Source organism: Gossypium hirsutum, chromosome D02 (assembly GCF_007990345.1).
Source record: "Gossypium hirsutum isolate 1008001.06 chromosome D02, Gossypium_hirsutum_v2.1, whole genome shotgun sequence".
NCBI classification, from domain to species: Eukaryota; Viridiplantae; Streptophyta; class Magnoliopsida; order Malvales; family Malvaceae; genus Gossypium; species Gossypium hirsutum.
The window spans coordinates 51,485,512-51,499,987 of record NC_053438.1 but is presented as its reverse complement, the minus strand read 5'-3'; the positions used below and the strand labels follow the sequence as shown (position 1 = coordinate 51,499,987).

The 14,476-nt window shown below is 32.5% G+C and overlaps 1 long non-coding RNA gene across 1 annotated transcript; it reads right to left on the bottom strand.

Moving 5' to 3' along the window:
• Positions 1–10,833: 10,833 nt before the first annotated feature.
• Positions 10,834–14,229, bottom strand: LOC107909933 (uncharacterized). The gene is made up of 2 exons (XR_001687404.2): positions 13,602–14,229; positions 10,834–11,539 (listed from the first exon to the last, which is right to left on the bottom strand). It is a non-coding gene; the product is annotated as an uncharacterized lncRNA (long non-coding RNA).
• Between the last annotated feature and the right edge of the window lie 247 nt (positions 14,230–14,476).

Genomic DNA, 14,476 nt, shown 5'->3' with positions numbered 1-14,476 from the left:
GATCTTTTAGTATTTATGTTGTAAATGGGATTCATTTGATCTAAAATATAGAGGCAATTAATCAATTGTGCTGAACCATAGAAAACATTATCGAGATAAAAGGAACAGCAATTATTCTTAATAATTATCTCAAAACAATTTTGTCTAAACAAGAAATTGAAATAATGTTTTTAGTCAAACTGGGCACATAATAACAATCCTCTAAACATAAACCAAGTCCACTAGGAAAAGATAAATTATATGTTCCCACAGCTAATGTAGTAACTTTTGCTCCATTTCCAACCCGTAGGTCCACATCTCTTTTAGCCAAAATCCTACTCCTTTGTAGTCCCTGTATAGAAGTACAAATGTGAGAACCACAACCAGTATCTAATACCCATGAAGTAGTAGTTGATAAATTAATATCAATAACATAAATACCTGAAGCAGACGTTCCGCTTATTTTGGCCTTCTTGACTTCCACAAGATAGATAGGGCAGTTCCGCTTCCAATATCCAGTCACACCACAATGAAAACAATTTCCTTCCTTAGCCACCCCACCTTTAGGTTTCAATGCAACCTTTACTTTTCCAGGCTTAGGCCTACATTTTCCCTTGGGCTTTGTCTAAACTTTGGCATTTTCCTTGCCCTTGTTATTATGGACCATCAGTATAGGCTTGGGTCCAACCTTTTTCATGTTTCCTTCAGCAGTTCGTAACATACTAAGCAACTGTGGCAGAGTCTTATCAATTTCATTCATATTGAAATTGAGGACAAATTGGCTGTAGCTATCTGGCAACGATTGCAGAAAAACATCAGTGGCCAACTCTTGGCTCAATGGAAACCCAAGCTTAGACAAGCTTTCAATATAGCCAATCATCTTTAAGACATGAGGTCATGCTGGGCTTCCTTCAGCCAGCTTACAATGGAATAGGGCCTTAGAGATATCGAACCTCTCTTGTCGTGTTTTCCCCTGATAAAGTTCTTTCAGGTGCTCAATCAATTCATAAGCAACCATGTCCTCATGTTGCTTCTGAAGCTCAGGATTCATAGCGGCAAGCATAAGGCATCCAACATCTACCATGTCATCAAGATGCTTCTTGTAAGCATCTCTATCAACCATCGAGGCATTAGCGGGTGGTTCGTTTGGAACCGATTGTTCAATGACATATAATTTTCGTTCTTGTTTGAGGACAATCCTTAAGTTACGAAACTAGTCAAGAAAATTCAAACCATTCAATTTGTCCTTCTCAAGGACCGATCGCAATGAGAGTGTATTAGTGTTTGCAGCCATAATGTATCTACAACAATAAAATATGCGTGTGTAAATTTATCAAATTTATATCAATCATTAAAAGAACTTTATTAAAAGATGTTCCCACTATTTTATTACAAAATTAATAACCCTCATATATTAGTTTCGGAAAGACTTTCTCGAAAAGTATTTCTAGTGGGTTAAGGATCCATATTTCACCTCCTATTAAGTCAGCTTTGGCTTTACTCTCAAGATTATGGTTATCTAGGTAAGCAACACTTTCTAATTACATCATATGTAACTTCTAATTACAGCATATGTAATTCCTAAAGTTTGGTGAACAACTCTTGCTCTAATCATCTTATGATTTATCCAAATTACTTGCCTCTAGGTTTCTAATCCTATTAGAATAACCTAGTTAAGTCATTAACCAATTTTAACCAGCGAATATCACTTGTTTATTATTCGCGTTTAACCAAGATAAATACTAGTACTTTGCTTTAGCAGAACCTACACAGTATTGATCGAGGCCGTAATGAGGACAAAATTGGAAGGCTATATTGACTTAATATTTTACTAGAGGGATTTTGTTAAGGTTGTTCCATCTCACCAATTATGGTTTACCTTAGTCCTTTTGGCTATTTAATTGATCTCGTCAATTAATGCGGTTCATTTTTATCAAATTTTAACATATTTAAAATTTGGCATGCTTTAGACATCCATAGCATCTCACACATGAATAAATAAAGCAAAAAATAAATGCAATAGTTATAGCCCATAAACTAAGGTGGTGCAAACCAAGCCAATAGAAGAACCAAAAGGAAACCTAAAGGTGTAAGCCGTTTCACAAGCTATCGATCCACACTAGTTGGCCTATCTTCCTTCTCATCTAGCCCACAGCAACTTTTGCAAATTACAATATGCAAAAATTCGTTTCACATACGAGGGAGTAAGATGAGAAGAGAAACACAAGAGAATAGTAGTAAGGCATGACACGCAGGCCATATTTATAAAATTAGAACCTTTTATCAAATGGGTCATTGGGCTATAACTATGCATTTCAAACACCGTGCATGTCAATAATAGCATACATAATACAACGTCTTGTTAAGGTTAATTATAACATATCCTTTCAAGTTTTATGGCCACCAAGTTTAATTTATTATAAAACATACTTTAAAAAGATGGGGTTTAAGGCGGTCGGAGGAAGCGGGCCGAAGGCCCGCGACCGGAGCCATCCTTAGATCCCCATCCCCAAAACACGACAGGGAACTACCACGGTAGGAATAGGGGTGCGAGGCGGAGCCCCCGTGGTATGGACCAGGGGTGCGGGGCGGAGCCCCCGCGGTACAAACCGCATACCCCATTCAAATGAAACCTCACGATTTGATAACTATTATCAACTGAATCATGTTTCTGAAATTTTAGTCATTGAGGTTTCATGCCAGAACAACCCTTGTTCCACAAACCAGTTAACTCTTACTGGAAACTATAAGCATTACCGTCATACCATTACAGATCTGTTAACACTTAATAGTAATAACATTAAACCGAATAGGTCATAACACAATGATTAACATTTAATCCATTGTCAAAAGGAATGGTTACCAGGTTACTCTTAAACAATTTCAACAGTCGAAAACGTAATAAAAATTCAAGCATGCATCTCATACAATTGCATCACCCAAGTATTTAAACCCGAGTATGTATCACACAAGTGGCTCTCATACCACTGTTGGAACGCCAGCACCCCTACAACGCAGCAAAAAATTAAAATATCCGGCGGTCCTAACCATGGATCCATGTGTGAGGAACGAATCGGGGTGAAATAAAGGTTTCGAAATTACCGAATCTTTATTCTGAGTAGAAAACAACGCCTCAGCAACGAGTAATCTAATCTACTATCGAACCAAGCCACAATCTATCGTGACTCCGGCCACTACGTAATCCACCCAGTTGACAATGAACGGAAGGAATCCCCAAAATTATGTTGGAAAAAATCTTTTACTTTGACGGCTGCTAGACCCCAAGTAAAGAAAAAATGAGATTTTTATATCTATTTTTAGGGTTTCTAGAAATTAAATAAATATAACTATGTTTTAAACCGAAAATTATAATTACATTAATTATAATAATAATTTCGGTAAACTATATATTTATTTCAATTTATGTACTAACCAAATTCATGTTCTCATTATGCGTACAACAACCTTGTGCATAATGTGTTCGATATTTGATTATCCAATTAAATTAATTCTATAATTAGTTTAATTCAAGCGACAACCAAACACAATACCAACTATATTTTATTCCGTTCATTTCAACTATAGGGTGTGACCCTGTAGGTTCTTGTAACGTTAGCAGTAATACTAAAACGATTCCAATGTTACAAACAATGAGTGGCACCTAGCAATGCATCATTGCTACCTAAGTCACAAGAAATCATGATTCGACATAACTTTTTTATGAATAACCTTTCATGCAATAATCCTTAAGTCCTTTATCTCTAGATTGGACACAACTCATGGAATAGTCACACTTGCATTGTCCATTCCATGTTCCTTGATATCTTAAGTAGACTATGATATACAAATAAGTATGACATCTCATATCAGCTTATTTGAGCATGGCCATGCATTTCTAGTCTCACTCAATCAAGTGACCTAAGATATTACTCCCATTATGTATGAGGGACTTATCCTATATCGATCAACCATATCCCTCTACATAGATCGTGGTATATCCAACATCAGCCTTTATAGAACAACCAGTTACTGTTTATGTTTGACTGTATCAAAATATACAGCTCACAATGTTGGGATTATGATGATCTCATGTCTGAGGATCATATACATATTAATCACTATGAGTAATGTTGTGACAATTACATAATAATCCAAGAAACATACTCATAACGGGTCAGTCCAATATGTTGTTCTCTAACACACATATTCATGCATCGATTTTGACATTCCATATCAATGTCAACTCTTTATCATCAATCAACTACATGTTAGTCTTAATGCATTATCGTTGTCCTATCCAACCATAATACTTGACTAAGGACCTTTTAAGAATAATCATATTACTCTCAGGACATTATTATAAAACAGTTTATTTATACACACAAAAAAGAAACTGAAATAATAATTGTGACGTCTTATATTAATAAACATTATAAATCAAGTATGTTATTACAACCATCTCATGATTGATCTTTGGGCATACTCTAACAGTTGCGGCATTCCCCATGGCAGGCAACAACATTCATGCTTGACGAAAAATTTAGTGAAAATCTTTATATGAAATTTCTTTATTTGAATTTGATAATATAAACTGTTTCTTTCAGCTGAAAATTGAGAGAGAGGGAGCAAAGGAGAAAGCTAGACTATTAGTTTTATCATTTTCTTTTATTTCCTTTGCAAAAATTTAATCCTTTGTAGTTTCTACTTTGTAATTCCATTAGATTTTCCTTGTAACCTTTAGTATTTAAGATTTTTTTCTTAGTTTTTTTTTTAATTCTAATCTCAAGCTTTGCTAGATAAGCCAAGTGTAAAGGGATCCAAACTTCGACCCTTAATAATTAGGAGATCTACACTTAATTGGACATTTCTAACTTAATCATGTTATATTTTTGCAATTATAATGTTGATTACCATTGTTGAATACTTTGTGTATGTTAGATCTAAGTGTGGCTAAATGATTTATGTGACTAGTGATCAATATCAGTGATGAGATTATTAAATGCTTAATTTGTTGTGAGGATTTAAATTGTTGCTTGCTTAACTTGGAGAACTTAATGCATGTTTATGATTTGGCAACCATGGGCATGATTAGAATTAGGAAAAAACGAGAGATCTTAATTAACCATACTAATCTAGCTCGCTAAGTACAAGGAGTCGAGTGACTTAGTGTAGGCTAGGCTTACTAGCAATAGCTACGGTCTAATAGTGAACCCTAGTTCTCAAGGTAAGTCAAGATACTTAGAGGGTTAAGATTAATGACAATACATTTAAGATCAACAAGTTTAAATTTAATCATAAATTAACAAATTAAACCTACTAATTATTAGTTCTATACTTGGTATGAAGGTTAAATTCAAGATAGCTAAATTACTAGCTAGGTTCTTAGTTAGTTAAGTACATACTTCTCTTAATTGGTTACATTAATAACTATGATATTTGTTAGATCGTTAATCGTAGAATTAGGTGAATTCTAGTATTTGCATTAGCTTGATACTAACATTCTCTTTGAAGGATACAATCCTCAAAATATTCCACTCTTAAGTGTTTCATCATAATAAATTACTATGATGACAACTTGCATTTCAATAATGATTATGACTTAAATTGAATATACTCAAAAGCACAATAGCTTGTCACCAATGGTCAAAAAATTAATGTCATTAACATTAGTGTTTAAATTTGTTATTTTAATAATTGAATGATTAAATTCAAATCCCTTCATAGTTGAATGACTATATATAATTTATTCATAATATATGATTATTTTAATAATTAAACGATAAATATTATAAAATAACAATTTAAGATAAACAACATTATAATGAACAATTGATGAATAGATGTAAATAATTAATAACATAATAGTAATTAACATCATAGTACGGAATATACTTAAAATTAAATATGGAATATAACTACATTACTTAATAAAGCATAATATAATTTTAAGTGAAATAAAATAAAATAAAACAATTGAATTTATTCTTTATTAACTGATAAATAAGTCATTGTTTACTTATTATTTTTTTATATTTTTCGTAGAAAAAAAATTCTATCTAATAGTTTTTATTGTGAGTTATCTAACATGTTTAAAAAATTAAGTTGTTCAAATATTGATTTTCTATTGATTGAATTTTTTTTCAACATTTTACATGAAATGAAATATTATTTCATTTTACAATTATTATTATCTCTGAAAAATTTAATCTAAAATTATTAATTCAAATTAAACTACTCATGTAAAATAAATATCTATAACCAATCAAGACTTCAAAAGCTATACTCAAATTTTAATTTTAATTATTGGATTTAAATAATCATTAAAAATAGTTTAAATATCTAATAATATATATATGTGTTCGAATTAAAATATTCATATAAAATAAATATCTGATGACGAATCTTGACTTCAAAAAGTTATATTCAGATCTTAATTTTAATTATTGGATTTGAATAATCATTAAAAATAGTTTGAGTATCTAATAATATATATATATGTCCAAAATATGCTTTCAAATTTTGTTGATAATTGCGAATTTTAATAAATAATAATTATTCTCAATGTCAAAAGCAAACTCATTTAATTAATTATTATAATACAAACATATCATTTTCAGATATATTTTTCTTTGATTCTCATAATAATATATATTGTTCTTTGTTCTTTTTCTCTTCTTTTATAATAATTAACCTTCAATATTTAATCAATTAATTTTATAATTATTATTTTGTTAATTTAGCACTTAATTTAATTTATATTATATAGAGATAAAAATTTTATAGAAAGAAATTGTCTAAACATAATATTATTTATAATTGTGCTATTTTGTCAAACAAATTGACTACATGATATACAAACTACATATTTATAAATCTATTAAGTATTAAAATTTTCTTTAAATTGTAGATAAAAATGAAAACATATTTATATTTTCATATTTATAAAGAAAAAATTCATCAAAATTATGATAATGATCTCTTCTATATTATGTTCAATAGTGAAAATATTAAAAATAACATATCCTAATAACACTTTTAAAATATAAATAATATGCTCAATTGCATCCAAAATTTTGGTTCGCATATATTTAAAAAATGTATTATAATTTCTTATGTTAAGATTATAATCAATTTTTTTATTCATTCAATAATTTATGTTTTTCAAACGTATGAACAAAACGTAAATATTTTTAAGAGTATCCACCATTTTTGTAAGTGCAACATAAACTTCTTAAAAAATAGATAGACTTGCATGTTTGTCATTGAGTACACTCTCACCTTTCTACTTGCCGGTATAATACATAACATTGTAGTCGAAAAAAAAAACACATCAAAGGGTATTTCAGTATAACTATATTGAAAATTAATATACACAGTACAAAAAATGCTAAAGACACCAAAAACTAGTATTTTCTTTTTTTTTTTAAACATATCAATGATATCCGAAGACTCCATGTACAAAAAGTATTTGTCAAAATATTCTATAATTTTGTTCCAAATGCATTTTGTTGATGTTGTATCAACAAAGGTTAAGATGGAGAAGGAAATGGTGTCGTGGTCAAGGAGTAAAGAAGAAGATCATAAAAGAAATGGGGTGTTTTCAGTACCATCCCCCGATCATGAAGATGAGCTCCTTTTTAGTACTTAGATCATGGGTATATCGGGTCAGATCCCAAGTTAGATCTTAGGTCAAATAATTTTTATTATAATCATATATAATAATTTGTCCCCCACCTTGTCAAAGAAAAATTATAAAGTGACTCGTTTGAAACAAGCTCACACGTTTGAAGCTTGTAATTTCAGACGTACTATATAAGCTTTAACTTAAAACTTTACGGAGCAAATTTTGTTGTCCGATAGTATGGTTCAAGAGTCAAAACTATATTGCAGAATAACGCAAACTACATTTTTCATAAGTAAAGATCTGTCCCCTTGTTGAAGAAATTAGCGAGCTTTAAAAACGACAGTCGTGATCATGAATCAGCGAGCTGTTAGAAAATCGAGGGTCGTGATCTTAAATCAACAGACCATAAAAATATCAGTTGTGAACATAGGTCAACGAGCTATCAGAAAACCAGGGTTGTGGCCTTATCTTAGCTTTCGTTGGCCCATCTCAGCGTCACAAACTTTTTTTTCTTTTCACACCAAAGGCTATTAACAATATTTATAACAATATTTATGTTATAAAATAAAATAGTACGAAAAAAAAGACTATTTTTTTCTTTCTTTTTTTTGAAAATAAAAAAAACTTTGGGATTGTTGAATTATAGACGAAATAAATATATAAAGCAACAGAGCTATCATAGTATTTTTGAACTTTTTCGAAAAAAAAAAGAAAAAAAAAGGTGGTAATTGGATTATTTAGTGATCTGAGTCTAATAGACACTCTCTATATTTTCTCTTTTTCTTTTTTCGATGAAAGAAAAAAGAGAATTTCATTGTAAAGTCGTATGCAATGCACAAAAAATGCCTGTACGGTTGTTCAATTCTATCTTTTTTTTCTTATTATTCTTTAGCTATTTTTAGCTACTCTTCTCGCCTCATTATGTGAGTTAGAAGAATCTTTTATTATGTTATATCATCAAGGTAATGATCCATCAACCTGCTAGTTCTTTTTATAATGCACAAACAGGAGAATTTATCTTGGAAGTGGAAGAACTACTAAAACTTTGCGAAAGCCTCACAAGGGTTTATGTACAAAAAACGGGCAAGCCCCTATAGATTGTATTCGAAGACATGGAAAGAGATATTTTTATGCCAGCAACAAAAGCCCAAGCTCATGGAATTGTGGATCTTGTAGTGGTTAAATAAGTTAAATAACAAATAGCGATTTAACACCAATCCACAATTTAATTAAAATTGATTTAATCCCTTTCTTCCTTTCCTTCTTAACTTAAGCCTAAGGGGTTAATATTTTATTAATCAATTAAATAGAAAATGAAGTAATTTAGAATCATCTAGTTAGAATCGATCTAAACCAATCTATTATGGATATGATTCAGTATGCCAACTATTAAACAACTTATTAGAAATGCAAGACAGCCAATTAGAAATGTCACGAAATCCCCTACTCTTGGGGGATGTCCTCAGTGCTGAGGAACATGTACTAGGGTGTATCTGCGACTTGTTCAGATCATGGGCTGAGAAAAAAGAAACAACTTTTTCAGTATCAACGATCCGTACTAATGAATAGAATGGGGTTCATCCGTTCACTATCTAAAAAAGATAGATCTACCATATCATTCTATTGTGTATGAAATTTATGGTTCCCATTGGCGCAAATCCAATCTTGAAATTTAAGATGAGAAAAAATTCCCCATTGGTAGCAAATGCTTATCCATTAAGTGGGAAAAATCCTATTTAAAAAGCAAAAAGATTATACTTCGGCTCTTGCAAAGAACGGACTAACAGGGTCAGCTGCCCAATTAATCCTCATCCTTACATGCCGTTACTGTATAAGATAGATCTCGTTGTGAAAGATCTATTACTGGAAAATTTATGAGTAGAGCCGAAGAGTGTGAACTGTACAAGTTACCAATTAAATGAAAGAATAAGCTCCGGTGTATAGAGAGGACCTCACCGTTTAAGAAGTAACCATAGAAATGATGGAACCCACTATTTATTTATCCATTTCTATTTACGCCTTTATTTTAGTTAATATGCTTTTTTGATACCTAGTATCAATACAATTTCTTATTTCAAGGTGAAATGAAATGCTTAGAAAAAAGAAAAAATCGTGGTCGGGACGGTTAGAGTAGCAAAAGCCATTTGGAATTTTTATTTTATACATTGGAAGAATCAGTTTTGTTATTAAAAGATTAAAAAAGAATAACTGAAAGAAAGAATTAGTTATTCATCAAATTTTCTTTTATTCAATGACCAGAATTAAACGAGGATATATAGCTCGTAGACATCGAAAAAAATTAGTTTATTTGCATTACGCTTTCGAGGGGCTCATTCAAGACTTACTCGAACTATTACTCAACAAAGAATACGAGCTTTGGTTTCGGCTCATCAGGATGGAGATAGGAAAAAAAGGGATTTTCGTCGTTTGTAGATCAGCAAACCATAAGAAAAAACAGTTGTGAACGAAGGTTAACGAGCTATTAGAAAATTAAGGGTCGCGATCTTAATTCAGCGGACTATAAAAAATATCAACTGTGAACGTAGGTCAACGAGTTATTAGAAAACCGAGGGTCGTGATATTAAATCAGTGGACCATAAAAAATAACAACTGTGAACGTAGGTCAGCAAGCTATTAGAAAACCAAGGATCGCGATCTTAAATCAACGAACCGTAAAAAAATCAATTGTGAACGTAGGTCAACAAGTTTTTAGAAAACCGAGGGTCACAATCTTAAATAAGCATACCATAAAAAAATCGTAGGTCAGCAAGCTACTAGAAAATCGAGGGTCGCGATCATAAATCAGCGGACCGTAAAAAAATCAGCTGTGAACGTAAGTTAGCGAGCTATTAGAAAACTGAGGGTCACGATCTTAAATCAACAAACCATAAAAAAAAATCAACTGTGAACATAGATCAACGAGTTGTTAAAAAATAGAGGGTCGCAATCCAGGGATTTAAATTGCGGTCGCGGTCGCATTTTCAATCGCGGCCGCGTTTATCGCAGTTGCGGACATAACAGATGCTATTGCGGTCATTGTAGGTATCGCGATCGTGAATTTTTTTAAAATTCGCACAACTTATTGTAAAACATTCCAAGCCCTTTCCACAACTTCACTACTCTTCTTACTCTCTTCAGTAACCAAGGGCTTAACTTGACCACTTAGTTCTCCAATTTTACCGACTGTTGCATGGCTTCCACGTTGTTCTCTACACTTATGCACGTGTAAATCAAACAAACTCCTCTTTATTCTTCACTTAATTTTTTCAATCAACAAATTCAACGTTTCATTTCTTGAAAACACAAAGGAAATACACCCCCAAACTACTTTCTTTCAAAAATATTTCAATAGAAAGAAAGTGAGTGCAAGTGTGCAACAGTTGTTCTGGTTTCAACAACAACATGGATATTGCTTCAAGTATATCAGTTCAACTTCATCATTGTCGCTTCATGGCTCATCATCTTCATCCTTGCTTCACTTTTCCTAATTGTCTCAGGCTTCTCGGCTCTTCAAAGTGGTCTCATTTGTTTTTCAGGTGGTCATACAATCGGCATATCCCATTGCCCAGCTGTTTCGCGCCGATTGTACAATTCCATCAACCCTGGTAGAATCGACCCAACCATGGACAACGAGTACGCTGAAAACCTTAAGATCTTAGCTACTACTCACTCTTGCTCAAAAGAAGGGGTCTTTTCCAATCTGATGCTGCTTTAACCACTGTAACGGAAAATAACGAGAATAGCGGCCCATTATTCCCGCAATTGGCCGTTACCCGTTAAATTGCGGCCGCGAGCCACCGCTATCAGTGTGACTCCACTTCACACCCTATTTTTAGCAATAGCGATTTCGGACGACGCCACTACCGCTATATAGCGGCCGCTATTCCGAAACCGGACCGCTATTTAAATCCCTGTCGCAATCTTAAATCTGCAAGCCTTAGTGATCAATGCAGAAACTAATCAACAATCAGTCAAGAAGCATGCATCATTAAAAACAAAAACATCCTTGTTTCCCATTGCAAGGCAATAAAGAAGAAAATAGAAGTAGGAAACTAAAGTCATCTTTCCCATGATCAACGATACAACGTAAAAGCCAAAAGGGGCTCAAGATGGGGATGATGAGAATAAGATAGCAAGTTAACTTGTATCATGTTTAATTGATTTTACTTAAAAGTGCAAGTATATAAAGCACAGAAATAATAGGTTAAAGAAAAACAGCTTTGGAGGGTATCATCAATCAGGATTTGCCATAGTTTTTTCCACAAATTCCCTTTGAAGAATAATAGGCTGACAACAACTTCGTTTCTCTTATGTAATATTGGGAAACCAACTCTAAATTTAAAAGGTAGTCCTTTGGTTAACTAAAAACCCAGCACTAATTACCTTGAATTAGCAATTAAAACCCCACAACAGAAAACCATTATCATCTAAACTAAATCAAAGCACTGTGAAAACATCTAAGAATGTAGCAAAGTCGACCCAAGTGATTTACAACATAAAAACACCCCCCATAAATCAACCAAAATGCAACCACTATTAAGAGGAAAACAAAGGCATTATATATCTGAAGTCATCAAAGTGTGCGTGCAACGGAATACAAGCCGACAAACATGCAGTTGGTACCGACAAATACAATATCAAAGAAACAAAATTTGACATACATCACCAATACTAAGTAAAAGTATGAGGTCGTGACATAAGGTAAGCAGTAGTACATGACATGAACTTAAGCAAAGGGGAGAAGAGTAGGGAGAATAGCATCTACCATAGATGATTTAATTTGATTCTACCTGAAAAATGTTACCGTATACAAAAACTCATTCCGTATACTTATATTCAAATGAAGGATGGGAACTATCAGCATGCAGATAAATAAAGCAAAATCTATATCAGGCTCATGTCCATATGTAAATTAGTTTCTCCATCAAATCATTTTAAATTATTCTAAAAATTTTTTGGCAAAGGTTATGCATGTTGCTTGGATAGCTTTGAAAGTAGTAAACACAAACTGACAGCATACAGTTAAAAGAGCAGAGTTGTTACTTTCCAAAGAAACAAGCATATATCTCAAACAACCACCAAACATAGGATCATCAACTATCCAGAAATCAAACCATGAAGGAAACAATTTCCCAAGAAGAAGGTGCATAAAACAATGGGGATAACCAATCAAATCTCGTATCAACAATATACACGAGTTCATTTCTAGCAAATATTTGACAAGAGTCCTTGGTTCCAAATGTTGCTCATTAGAAAATTTTATAACACATTTTTAACAATTAGAAAGCAATTAGTACATCAGACGCATAGTAATTCACTCCAATTGACCAAATTAGGATGAAATGCAGACAACATAACAAAATAAATCAAAGAAAAAGGCAGACAAGAATCAAACAGGACGAAGCTTAATAAGATTCATTATCTATCATGTTTACATAATCAATTTGCAGAGATAAATTTCTATAATTCAGTTATCAACTTGGATTGGTTAATTTTTCTGAACTAAACGAGAGTATTATTGAATATATATGGAACTCATTATTTATACTAATAATAAATTATACATGGTAAGCTAATTGTTACATGGTGACAACTGTTAGGTTATAATTAATTAGACCCCCTACCAACACAGTTTAGCACAAGCCTTGTGCACAATACTGGAAATGAAATCATAAGCAGGATAATATATACGATTTTCAAAGAAATTAGCAGTAAGAAAGGATGAAGGCAGATATATATATACACACATACACCTTCACATTCAATCCTAAACAAATTCAAGGAATGAATTAAGATTAATTACAGAAAAATGGATAATTTCAAGGATACATATATAGACATGAGCATGAACATACAGATAAGCAAAATTTCATTCTAACTCAAATAAATGCATGAGATCCATGATTCTGTACCCTACATTTACCTAAATAAGAAGAAAAGGGAAAAAGCTTGGCACTCAGAAAACGAATCAGTGATTATTGAGGGGTTGAGGGAATACCGTATCAACAGAATCAGCTCCAAGATTAGAAAATTTTTATGCCCCAGTGACAGGGTTGTCACTTGACAAAGCTAGTTGTTTCCTTACCATTTCGCACACCTAATCCACAGTCTCTGGTTTGGCTGCATAGGATATCCACAAGCGAGCAGGCACAGGACGCAACCTACAAGATTGGTTGTTTCTTCCCTGGTTCACAAATGAAGCCGATTTCAGCCCAGAAGCCCTGGTTGTAGCGTTTCCACAAACGCCTTCAAAAATATCATCAATCTTCCTGAAATTAGAATACCCATCAGACATACTTGATTCGTCGGTGAAACTCAATTCCAATATCTCCGATCATCAATTCCAGCTTTTGCCCCCCTTTGGTAGATATTGCCATGCATGTATCCTCCCAGTCACCCTATGCAGCCATAATTCCTGGACGTGCCCTTATCTTTCTAAAGTTCATAGTCGATGATCTGGTAAACAACATTCCTAGAGTTATTCCACGCTCGCCGCAACAATTGTTGATACACAATATCAACGGAGTTCAAGATAAGGAGGGAAATGGTGTCCTAGTCAAGGAAGAAGATAACAAAAAACTTGGATGTTTTCAGTACAGTCTCCTATCATGAAGGTGGGCTCCTTTTTAATACTTGGATCATCCAAGTCGAATTATTTTTATTATAATACTAAGTAGTAATTATTTTATATTTTTTATAAAAAAGGGAAATAAATTCAAATAATTTTCAATAAAAAATCAGTTGTACTAACTTCCAAAACCAATTAAAGCCACAGTAAATAAAATAAAAATTAAAGAAGCCCATAACCTCAAAAAAAATTATCATACAAAATATAGTCTAACCAATTTAATATTATTAATTTTAAAAAAATTA